The 12,722-nt window shown below is 35.7% G+C and overlaps 1 protein-coding gene across 1 annotated transcript in view; it reads left to right on the forward strand.

Moving 5' to 3' along the window:
* LOC106870179 (carbonic anhydrase-related protein 10) overlaps window positions 1-12,722 on the forward strand; it is a 1,185,504-nt gene that overhangs the window by 992,566 nt on the left and 180,216 nt on the right. The window lies entirely within an intron of this gene.

Raw genomic sequence — 12,722 nt, forward strand, 5'->3', positions numbered from 1 at the left:
GTATTTTAATGTCATAGTTTCAAGGAGCACTATAGACATCAAAAGTAGATGTATTGGTTAAACATATATTGAAAAACAATATCTAATGATGATAAAACAGATAATAATCAATCAAAATTATTCCGAGTAACATTCGCCTGCCTACTTTTAACGTGTTTTTCTTGCACAAAACCTATACACAAATGAGCAGGTATTTGATGCATACTTTTGTCATATGCTTTTGTGTGTGTCGGTATGCATGTATGTATGTGTGTGCGTATGTGTGTATGTATTAATATATATATATATATATATATATATATATATATATATATATATATATATATATATATATATATATATATATATATATGGAGTCATCTCATAAATAATGCCGTTTCTTCAACTGCATGAACTAAATGTCGGAGGGATAGCATAAACTACCTGCATCAACTTGCTATAAAAGCAGAACTAATTTTATCTTATACTTATTGTTAGTGAAAATTTAGAAGAGTACAGATAGATTTTAACAGTTATTTTTCAAAACTATAATGGAAGTGACAAAGGAGCGTATTTGGCATATTTTGCTTTATGAGTTTAATAAAGGCAACGACGCAACAGAAAGTGCGAGGAATATTGATGCAGTATACGGGTATCGGACAATAAGCGTAAGCCAGTGTCTGTAGAGCTCGACGAGTACATCCTGCAAACCCTGGTGGAACAAAATCCCATCGTAACTGTTGAGGACTAGTAGAAAAGCTTCGATTTGGTCATTCAATCACTCATCGACACCTATACTAGGAGAGAAACTACCATCTTTGGTTTGATGACGAAAGGGGTTCTTCCATCCCGATAATGCTCGGCCACATACACCGAGGATGACATTCCAAAGGCTGGAGCAGTTTGAATGGAAATGATGACCCACCCACCATAATCGCCGGACATTGAGAACTGAAGGAGAGTATATTTTAGATTAAAAAAGAAAGTTCGTTTATCTTAATTTTGAAAAATAATAGCAGTATAAAAAGACTGCTTTATTCATGGGATGACCCAATATGTTTGTGTGTGTATACCTGAGTAAGCGCGTAAATGCGAACAAGGTGGGGAAAAAAATTAGTACTCTTATACCGGAGGTAGAGTAATATTCTTAATCAAAACTGTCCGATGACAGCAGTTTTTTTTTGTGATATTTTGTAATGTTTTTGCAGCTTTAATAATAATGTATATTATTTTTTTCTTATTCTTTCACTTGATTCAGTCATTTGACTGCAGTCACGCTGGAACACCGCCTTTGGTCGAACAAAACGACCCCAGCTCTTATTCTTTGTAAAACTAGTACTTATCCTATCGGTTTCTTTTACCGATCCACTAAGTAACGGGGACGTAATCACACCAACATATGTTGTCAAGCGATGGTGGACGAATAAACACAGAAACACAAATACACACACACACACACACACACACATATATATATATATATATATACATATATATACGATGGAATTCTTTCACTTTCTGTCTACCAAATCCACTCACAAATATCTGGTGAGCCCGAGGCTATAGTAGAAGATACTTCCTCAAGGTGTCACGCAGTGGGACTGAACCCGGAACCATGCGGTTGGGAAGCAAGTTTCTTTATTTCCTCAAATTTGCCCTAAAGGTATTACAAAGTTTCCTCTGTCGGTGGTACAATTCCCACGGACGAGGTTTTGGGACATGCCGGCAGTGCACTACAGACCCCCGGCACCGTCCCATTCTTTTTTTCTTTTTTTTTTCTTTGGCACGGGAGGGGTTGGTTCCTTCGCCTTAACCGCAGGAACATCGCTTCCTCCCGCAGCTTTAGGATCCTTGGGTGAGCAACCATTGCTGCTCACCTATTTTTCCCCTTTTTCCCGGGGAGGTCTCTCCCTCCGGAGGAAGAGAGGGCTCTTCCACAGCCAACTGTTCCATGCCTCTACTCTGGTCCTGGGAACAGTTCTTCTTGATGTGGCCCGTTTCCAGGCACATGTGACACATGGGAGGGGAAGTCCCTCAAGAATCACCGGTACCTGCACCCGGCCATTTTCAAAAAATCTGGAAAAAACAGATTCTTGGCTGATTAGGTCCCCAGGGTCAAAACAGCTTTTGACCCAATCCAATCAGCCGCAGGCAAAATTTTAACATTGAGGAGCTTGGTTACGCTGCCACCTAGACCCCGGCGGATAGTCTCCTCTGTCCACTAGGGCTCTATCCCGGGTGGCAACCCGCAGACCCAAGCTCTTGTCAACTTCTTCCCAGAATACGTGGGCAGAAACAAAATCTCTTTGCCCTCCAAGAGCTGGCTCCCAAATATCCGAGCCTCCCCAAGGGTGTCAAATAGCAACCATACCGCTGCATATTTCACACCCCTGGAGATAAATTTCATAGTTGGCAAATATTCTGCTAACGCTTTCTTAATTTGTGTCTTTTGAAAGAGGGCGATGGCGTCGAGCGACTTGGAGTACGTTTGCAGCACCACCGTCCTCCCACTCGAATACAGCGTCATATGTCTTCTTTGCCATATTTTCATTTTTAAAATGTCCACAAAAAACGAAGGTTCAGATTTAAAAAAAAACAAAAATACATGAAGGAAGGAAGAAGACAAGAAATAGTTTCATAAAACACAGCAAATTCTTCTGGCCGTCTTGGTACTCCTGGCCAAATAGGTAATCCTCCTGGAAAGGGCATAAAACAGGCACAAAAAAAAATAGCACTATTTTAGGAGTGATACGCTCCCGAAACACACTTCTCACCGCTAAGTGAGATTTTAAACACAACTACAAGCAGACAAATGCGTGGAACTCAGTGGAGATTTATTGTTCGACAAAAATAAATAAACACGAGCAACAAACACCCACCGAATCCCCCCCAAAATAAAAATGCCTTACGTTGTAGCTGTGCATCACTTTTTCAATAATTCACAACGTTGGTATACAGCGACGTGACTCCAGCAACGAAGCAAAACATGTCCACACAGTAGTCATTGAAGCAAGCTTCTTACCACACATCCATTCCTGTGCCTATACATTATAATATTTAAAAGCCGTCTCATCATTTTGTTATATTCTGCATAGTATTCACATATTTAACTACTTCATTTCAATGTTATTGATAGTTTTCCCAATAATTAACTTGCTGAATGCTTAGGTAAAAAAAAATTCTAATTCGAGCATTCTTTTGAATATTTTCATATGAAATAATTAACTGAAGCTGGCTAACTGGCTGAATCCTTAAATACTTACCGTCATTTTTTCTGTCTTTACATTCTGAATTCAAATTTACACCGACGTCGACTTCACTTCTCGTCCTCTGGAATTCGATAAGTACTAATTAAACCTGAAGTCAATGTAATCGACATACACAGTCCCACAAGCTGCTGGCCTTTTGAGAAAATTTGAAACCATTATTATATAATGATTTTAAATCTCTTGTTTGCAAATGTGAATGTAATACATATCATATCAGTAAAATCCAAAACCATTTTGCGATTCAGTTCTGCAAATTAAATGTTACTCAAGGATTCAGGATTCCTTATATATTATATGAGTTATATATGAAACAGGTGAGATGACAGAATCCTTAGCAGGCAGCAAAATCTTTAGCGACATTTCGTATGTCTCCAAAAAATAATTACTAGACAAATATGTAATCGACTTCTCCTTCCCCACCAAATAAACCAAAACTTCTTGCGCTATGCCATAATTCTAAACCATTTAATTAGTTATTCATAGGGTACTTACTGATTTTTCGTTGTTTCAGTTTTACTTTCTAGATAACAGGTTATCTCCTATTTAGCAGAACTGCATGTCTGGACATACCGTCCTTTTCTTGTATAGAATAAGAAAACATTATCCAAAGTGGCTTTCACTCGTACAGATGTTTGGATACAATTTGCGGAACAATATCCCTCGTTGTACGATTGCTGTTGTTGTTTTTGTTAATTGTGTCCGTATTTAACATTTTAGTCTTTGAGATTGGTGCGCTGGTCGGATCAGAAAAGCGACAGTCAATGTTGCTAGTAGTATTTAACGACGTGATTTATGTTTTAATTTCAAATAACAGCGAAATCAGTTTACAATGTCATCTCTTAGGACTTGATAAAATAAAGTAACACTCACGGTCTGGACTCCGTTTAATCAACTAAACTTCACCCCTCAAATTTAAGGCTTGTCCCAATGTTAGAAACGGTTTTTAGAGCGGCTGACTGGAAGAATCGCTAGATTCAGGCTACCCAAACTTCTGAGTACAGATCCCGTTGAAGTTAACTTTACTTTTCTTCCTCCGAGACTTTATAAAATAAATTAGCAGTCATGTTCTTGTATCGAAGATATAGAACAACCACGTACACAAATGTCAATATTGTGCCAATATTAGAAATATTTTTTAGGGTGTTGTATTTAAAGTGTATGGAAAAAAAAAGATTTGCAAATCTGTTGTGGTTATTTATTTTCTGGATTCAAATCCTGTCGAGGTTAATTTCTTTTCCTCCGATGTCGATAAACTAAAGTAAGAGAGCAGGTATTGTAGTCAATTTAATCGAATAGCCAGCCCCTCATTCTAAGTATCATGTGCCGTGCCAATATTCTTTTGTACTCTAGGCACAAGGCCCGAAAATTGGGAGGAGGAGGCCAGTCGATTAGATCGATCCAGTACGCAACTGGTACTTAATTTATCGACCCCGAAACGATGAAAGACAAAGTCAACAACGGCGGCATTTGAACTCAAAACGTAAAAACAGACGAAATACCGCTAAGCATTTCACCCGGCGTGCTAACGTTTCTTATTTCTTTATTGCCCACAACGGGCTAAACATAGAGGGGACAGACAACGGGATTAAGTCGATTACATCGACCCCAGTGCATAACGGGTACTTAATTTATCGATCCGAAAGGATTAATGGCAAAGTCGACCTCGGCGGATTTTGAACTCAGAACGTAACGGCAGACGAAATACCGCTGAGCATTTCGTTCTGCATGCTAACGTATCTGCCAGCTCATCACCTTAAGTGCCGTGCCAATATTAAAAACGACAATTAATGGTCAAAAGTGTTGTATTTTCAGAATCAGAAGAGCGTCAGTCAAATATAATTGTTGCAGTTAGTTACATGAATATATTTCCTGAGTTCAGATCCTCCTCGTGTCAACGTTGCTTTTCATCCTTCGTTCATGTAAGATCATAAGGTCGTTAAATTAAAATCGTTAAACTAAGTAGAAATCAATATATACATTGTGCCTATATTACAATCTATGCATTAACTGCTAATCCCTCCGTTTACTCTAAATTATAAAACTCATATTGGTTATTGATTCGAAACATAACATAACATTAAATATATGAAGCGTTCACTTTTTTCATTTAGTTTATGATTTGTGATATTGTTCTAGACATATAAAAGTAACCGATTCCTAAATAACGGTCAGTATTTAAAATCACTCTTTCAATATTCACCGCCTGTGTACTTAGTATTACTGTAACAATTATAACAAAGTATAAGAAATATAATATTTGTCTGTTAGAGTATTTATTCCGTTAGTATTTTGAATCAATATGGATCACACATCTAAGCAATAAAATTCTCTTTTATAATTAATCTCTTGTCATAAATTGTACAGTAGCCATACATCGCTTAACCATCAATAATATTGATTTCTAACATCAGAAATATTTATGTCTAACATTTATCCATTAATAATATTAATTATTATTTCTGAATTAGCCTATTACATCGAGTGTTAAATGACTAGCTTAGGAACAAAGCAGGTTGAGAATATATGATACAAAATTTGTTATCAAGGAGTGCTCGTTAAATTCCGAGGGAATAGACAATCTACTTGGATTTATATTGAGTCAATATTAATATATTTACTATTCTCATACATACAAGTTCAAAGGGTAATTAGAATTTTTATTAAAATATTGAAATAAGTACTATGTCATATTTTTAAAAAAATGATTCCTCTATTGGCTTGCACAAAATTGTTCTGAAATTTATTATGCTTACCAATCTATCCATAGTAATGACAACGCCATATATAACAAAATAATTAAACCTTGTTGGAATTAATCTCATTTTATTTAGCATAATTAAAGCAATCTTAAAATAGACAAACTGCAAGAAACTGAAATGGTTTTCTCGTCAATATAATCAGCATGTGAATCACATTTCCTCTTGCGGACATCACAAAAACATTTAAGGCGAGAAAAATTGCTTAGCAATGTTTCACCCGTCTTTAGGTTCTGAATTTAAATACTGCTGAGATTGATTTTGTCTTTCATTCTTTCAGGGTCTATAAAATGAATACCAGTTGAGGAATGAGTAGTTATAATCAACTTATTCCCTTTACGGAATTGCTGGCCTTGGGCCAAAATTTTAAACCAACTTTATAACATGAATTCTTCCAAACTTAAGTGAAAGCTCTTGGGAACAAGTTGTTGATACATTTGATAACACCAATCCTGTTCGCATCATTTTTATGAAATGAGTCACTCTTGGAATTTTCATTTTGTACTTGAAAGAAGATTAAAACCATGTTTATATCTGAAAATATCTGCCTTGTTTCTAATCAGATTTAGTTATTTTAGGTTTTAAAAAAAAGGGAATGACGTGGTTTCAGGAAAAAGCTTAGAGTTGAACTTCCGGAAATTGTGATTGAGACTCATTACGGATAGTATTGAACGTAACGCAAATATAGAAGACGAGGTTTGGCCGAGCGCAATTTTACTAGAGATAGATAGTGTTCATTGTGGCACTAGCGCAAGAAGATTTTAAGAGATTTTGAAAGCTTAGGGTGTCTTCATGATGATCTGTACGTCTTTCGTGGCTCTCGCTCTACCGCTGATCTTTTGTCTGTTACTACAGGCAGGATCTACCGATTTATGGATTAATCAGGAGAGGTTCGTCCTCTAACTCATGATCTATCCAAAGTCTTAGAAAATATTTGTCAAGCAGGTTTGCTCTGTAAGCTGATTGCCAATGGTATTACTGGAAAGCTATTTGATGTTCTCAGGTCATTTCTTTCTGGTCGTTGTGTACGTGTGACTCTGGACGGTGTTAATTCTGAGCATTCTATCAATGCCGATGTTCCTCATAGCTCTTTTCTTGGTCCATCTGTAATTATCTTCTGCTTCAGCGATTTCCCTTCAAGTATCCTTCAATTTATCAACGATTATGCTGATAATACTACTCTTTATTCTGTTTCTTCTTCTTTTTTATTTGTTTTTTTTTTGTTTGTGTGAACCCCTCTCCATTGAAACAGTTGGAATTTGCTGCTATTCGTGGGACGGATCTGTAGGTTGTTCAGAAAGGGTGCGAGACGTGGCTACTAACTTTCAGTGCTAGCAAGACTAGACTAAAGTTTTTCAGTTAGAAGCGGGATCCCTATGCTCCTACCATATACGTGAGTTACAGCTCTGAGTTATCACATGATGAGAAAGTCCATCCACTAGAAAGTCAATCCACGAGAGGAAAGTTTCTTCTTTCATATTGCTTGGTCTTCATTTCTAACCTGATCTCTATTGTGGTTTCTTACACTTAGCCAGTTAGGTCAAAGGTCTACTTCACATTCGAGGCCATTCTATGACGTTCCTAGTCCACAATTTGTTCTTGTATGGAATGGTGCCGTCATATTTGGGCAGGAGCAGATCTTGTCAGCTTGGATTTCCTGGGCTGAATTCAGAAGCAAGCCTCTAATTTGATTGATCGCTTTCTTGCTTCAATTCTGCAGCCCTTATCACAGCGACATGACGGTCGTCAGCCTCAGTCTATTCTATCGTTACTACCACAGGATGTGCTCTGATGAACTTTCTCTCTTAGTCCCAGATCACTTTGTGCTCTTTCGCCCGACTCAAAACTCATAGCTATTTCATCCAGATGCTGTTGCACTTCCACGATAATCTAACTCTTCCTACAAAAGTAACTTTCTTCCTCGAACTGCCAGACTTTGGAACGCTCTTCCATTTCATTGTTTTCCCTCGTTTTAAGAAATAAACCTTTTCAAGTCGAAAGTAAATTCATGGCTTTCGTAGTTCTCCTTTTTCACAGACTCCCTAACGCTAAGTGGCTTTTCGCCTTGTTTGGAACATTCAATTCAAGAATATCAAATCAACAAGGATTTTCTATCTTTTTAATACATATAGGATGTATATCAGTTGCATTTCTCCAGATACGTTACAACTCTTCTAATACAGAGTTCACTTTTACATACAAGTTTATCAACTGAGTAATTCTCCCACTTCTTAATTATTCTATGTTCCTAGAGTAGAAGGCTTGTATTTGAAATGCATATTGACAGAGTTATATACATAAGAAAATAAATATCGCCCTTGATTGATTGTTCGGCGTAGCATTCGTTGTGTCTTTGAATGCTCTACCTATGTGGAATTCCTTTTCCGGCAATGTATTGTAGAATACTAATTCCTTCTTATACATGACATTTCAATTTACACTGTTGAGGGAAACTTGGCTAACACATATTAGAAACAATATTTCCGAGACCTCAGTATACTGAAGCCGTAAACATCTGTTGAATATTTCATGGCTGCTTGTAGGTGACACCGGGAATGAAACGAAAGAAAACGTAAATCTGTCGTTTTCATAGAAATATATGCATGTGGAAATATATAATAGAAGTATATGCATGTGGAAATGCAAGGGGAAAAAATCAGTCGGAGAAATAGTCAACAACTAGAACAGTTAACTTCCCCATTACGATATCGTATCTAATCATATCAAATGTTAACTTAATTCAGTTAATATTCTACGATTTACTACCTCTTCTTTATTTGTGTCCGTGTTACTGTATCCATATTATATTTCTTTGCTTTTTAATTCATCTCTGTTTATGTCCAACTACTTCTGTTTCTTTTTACTCTATGCATAGCTCATGATCTAACATATTTTAGTTTACCATAACAGTAAAATAAATTGTGAACCAATGAGTATATACGTAAAATTTCTTCAAACTCACATCGTATAACACCTGGTTTATTTTTGTAAACCATATTAGGAGCATATACAGTTAAAGATTATAAATACATATTACTGTCACATTAAAATGCAATATAAAGGACTCTAAATATCATCGCTGAAAAATCTTAGTTATAGTAGAAAATGCTGCACAAAATCACATGCATACACACGTGTTTGTGTGTGTGTGTGTTCTTATATATGCATACAAAGAGAAAGAGAGACAGAGATAACGCTCTATGGTTAAGAAACTCACTTCTCAACTATGTTTTCAGGTTCTCGATAAAGTCTCTTTTACCTGTTATATTCTTAATGAATTCTTATTTTTATTAATAAACTTCGTATATTTTAACCGTTCTATTCTTCATTCCACTTCAACACTATTTAATGAAACAATTTTTTAAAATTGAAGTGTCTACATACCGGCATGTTCTTTTGCATGTTTTAATCACTTGAATTGCCACTCAACCAATAATAATCTCATATATATATATATGTATATATATATATATGTGTGTGTGTGTGTGTGTGTGTGTGTATGTGTTACTTTGAGTGCGTAATAATCCAAGTTGTATCCTCATGATACAGTACTGCATATTCCAGAACTGCAAAGTATATTTGTAGTTGTTTTATTTTAAATAACAATTGAAATTTTTAGACATTACTGTTAAGCACTGAAAATTATTAATTGCAGAGTAATTACATAAAACAGAAAAAAATGAAAAAAATTGTTTTTGGTATAATTTAATCCGCATTACATGTTTCGTTCTTAGTAGGAGTTAGATAGGTATAAATGTAGAAAAACATGTAAAACATGTAAAAATCTCTTGTTAGCAATTCTTCAGACAGAGAATTAAAATAATGCATTATTTTAAAGAATGAAGCATATGTTATGCGGAATAATGCCAAATAATTGTTCGAAATTCCTGCTTTAATGTGTGCGTGAGTTTGTTTGTGCATATGCATAAGTGAAACAGTTTAATGCAGAGATGTAGAAGTTTTAGTATACACGAGAAGACATCAACAGACTAGAGAATACATCTTACTGAAACTGGAGTAACAAATTATATTTAAGATGGAAGTTCACATTGCATAGTTTTCAGTGCATAGCTTCATAAACCATTAAAGTGACAACGGTTAAAGGCAACAGCATTTCCAATGATACAATTATTACCAAGTGTATGAGAAGTTATTATAGTACAGAAACGTGGAGCAAAGCATCAACAAGAATGTAACGTTACTGACGGATTTTGTAAATATATTGGGGGATGAAGGTAAAATAATTATAGTATCTTTAATGTAAACTAATCTGTCCTGATTTTACACCTGCATACAAATACAACCTTAGAAAAAGACAAATTGTCATTATTTCTGAATAGAAATAAATTTAGTATTGTAGTAAGACGCTGCATTTTACTTTATCGTTCGTCTTTTCATTCTGATTTCAAATTATGCCGTTCCAGGCTTTGCCTTTCATCATTTTACAGACAATAGAATATGTACTAGTTGAAAAATGAGGTCCATGTAAGTGACTTACCCCGCCCCCAAAACTGCAGGCCCTGTGCCACATTCTGAAATCAACATTACAGCAAGACACTGCAGTATCTCAATTCTTATGACGACTTTACGTTCTGAATTGAAATGCTTACTGAGGTCGATTTTGCATTTCATCACTTCGGACTCGACAAAATAAGCACCAGTCGAGCACTGAGGTTGATGTTATCGACTTTCTCCTTCCCATGAAACTGCAGGCCATGTGCCAAAAATTCAAACCAATATTACAACAAATCGATAGTGTAAGCATCTCAAATCTTCAGACGTTTTTAAGTTCTGAGTTCAAATTCCGACGAAGTCGTCTTTGACTTTTATCATTTTCGGGACATATAAAATACTAGTTAAAAATAACGATGGATGTGATCAATATATACCTCCCCCACTAAATTGCTAGCTTTGTGCAAAAATTTTAAATCGACATTACCGCAAGAGACAAAGCGACGAGCTGGCAGAAATGTTACCGCGCTGGGTAAAATGCATCTGGCCTAATGAGCTGAAATATCGCCGGAGTTGACTTTGCCTTTTATCATATTGGTATTGATAAAACAAGTGCAAGTTAAGTATCGAGCTAGTCGACTTATTCCATATCCAGAAATTACTGTCCTTGTGCCAACATTTGAAGCCATCATTATTATTTTATTTTTATAGGCGATTGGCGGGTTGTGTGGTAAGAAGAATTCTTCCCAATCGCATGGTTCCGGGTTCAGTCCCATTGCATGGCCTTTTGGCCCAACCAAAGCTTTGTGAGTGGATTCGGTAGTAGGCAGAAACTGAAAGAAGCTCATCGTATATATATATATATGTGTGTGTGTGTGTGTGTGTGTGTGTGTGTGTGTGTGTGTGTATTTGTCCTCCCTAAAAGGCATGGCCGCAGTAAAACTACTGAAACAAATGAAAAACAAGAAAAAAAGAAGACGAGAACAACTTTCGTATAGGCTGGCATACACCCAATTCACATAACGACACGTTGAGTTTATGTTGGAATCTATCAGAAGCGTTGTACGCAATTCAATGAACCAAATCATTCATAGAAATATGTTGAACGTTTTAAAAAGTCCAAAGTTGATTCTGTTCGTTTCTTTCTTTTTCTTTTTTGTTCTTTCATTATCAGCATTATTATTGACGGTGGCAAGCTGACAGAATCCTTAGCACACCAGACAAAGTGCTTAGTGGAATTTCATCCGTCTTTAGTTCTGAGTTCAAATTCCACCGAGGTCGATAAAACAAGTATCAGTTGAACACTGGGGTCGCTGTAATCGATTCATCCCCGCACCCCAAACTGCTGCCCTTGTGGCAAAATTTGAAACCATTATTATCTATTTATTTTTGGTTTCTTTTTAACTCGGGCTGCAGGTTACTTTTGTGATAGTCTGACATAGTTTTATAAACGAAATTTCAATTTCGAATGCAGTCTAGTCATTTTTCTTGTAACTTACTCTTTCAAATCTTTATTTCACATGCTACTATTTGACCGCGAATTGTATCCTTGAATGGTTTAATTACCAACATATGACTAAACTCAAACACTTCTTTATTTTGATTGTATTTTCATGTTATATACAGAAAGAAAACCTCGTTTATTTTTTAAATAAACAACTTTGATTTAAATTATTCATATTATATTTACACACGCTGTTCATTAAATATCACACTTTAGTTTCTAAATCTTCTTTTAATAATTTAAATATTCCTTGTTCATATTTTGTTAGATAATCGGAGACGTGAAATTGAGAGCTAGAAAAAGAAAAAAGGATCTCTGTAAGCACTATATAAATCGAATCCGGCTAACTATATTGTTCCGTTGCGGTCATAGTAATTCATATGTTTTGTTATTAATTTCTTCTGACATGTCCAGTTTATAAATCCGGGAGTCGAACACCAACTAAGTTTAGTGTATTGATGGATTTTTTTTTTTTTTTGTACACAGTAGCTACGTGTTAAGTACGTTACAAACACTGATTTGTTGCAAGTCATGGTTCCTATGGGGACATCTTTTTTCTATTCGAAACGATTCTGACTGTTATATATCTATGAACAAAAACCTTCGTACATATATATGCTTTTACACAGAGTAGAAAGAGACAGAAATACTAAAAGTAGAATATTTATGAAGGATGTTTTCGAAAGTAGTTATCCACGTATATTTAGAGATGTAGGTTTGCACTTGTCTGAATGAAGCTTAGAAAATACGAAGGTGCAATAC

This window comes from Octopus bimaculoides, chromosome 7, assembly GCF_046866305.1.
Source record: "Octopus bimaculoides isolate indiv1 chromosome 7, ASM4686630v1, whole genome shotgun sequence".
Taxonomy (NCBI): domain Eukaryota; kingdom Metazoa; phylum Mollusca; class Cephalopoda; order Octopoda; family Octopodidae; genus Octopus; species Octopus bimaculoides.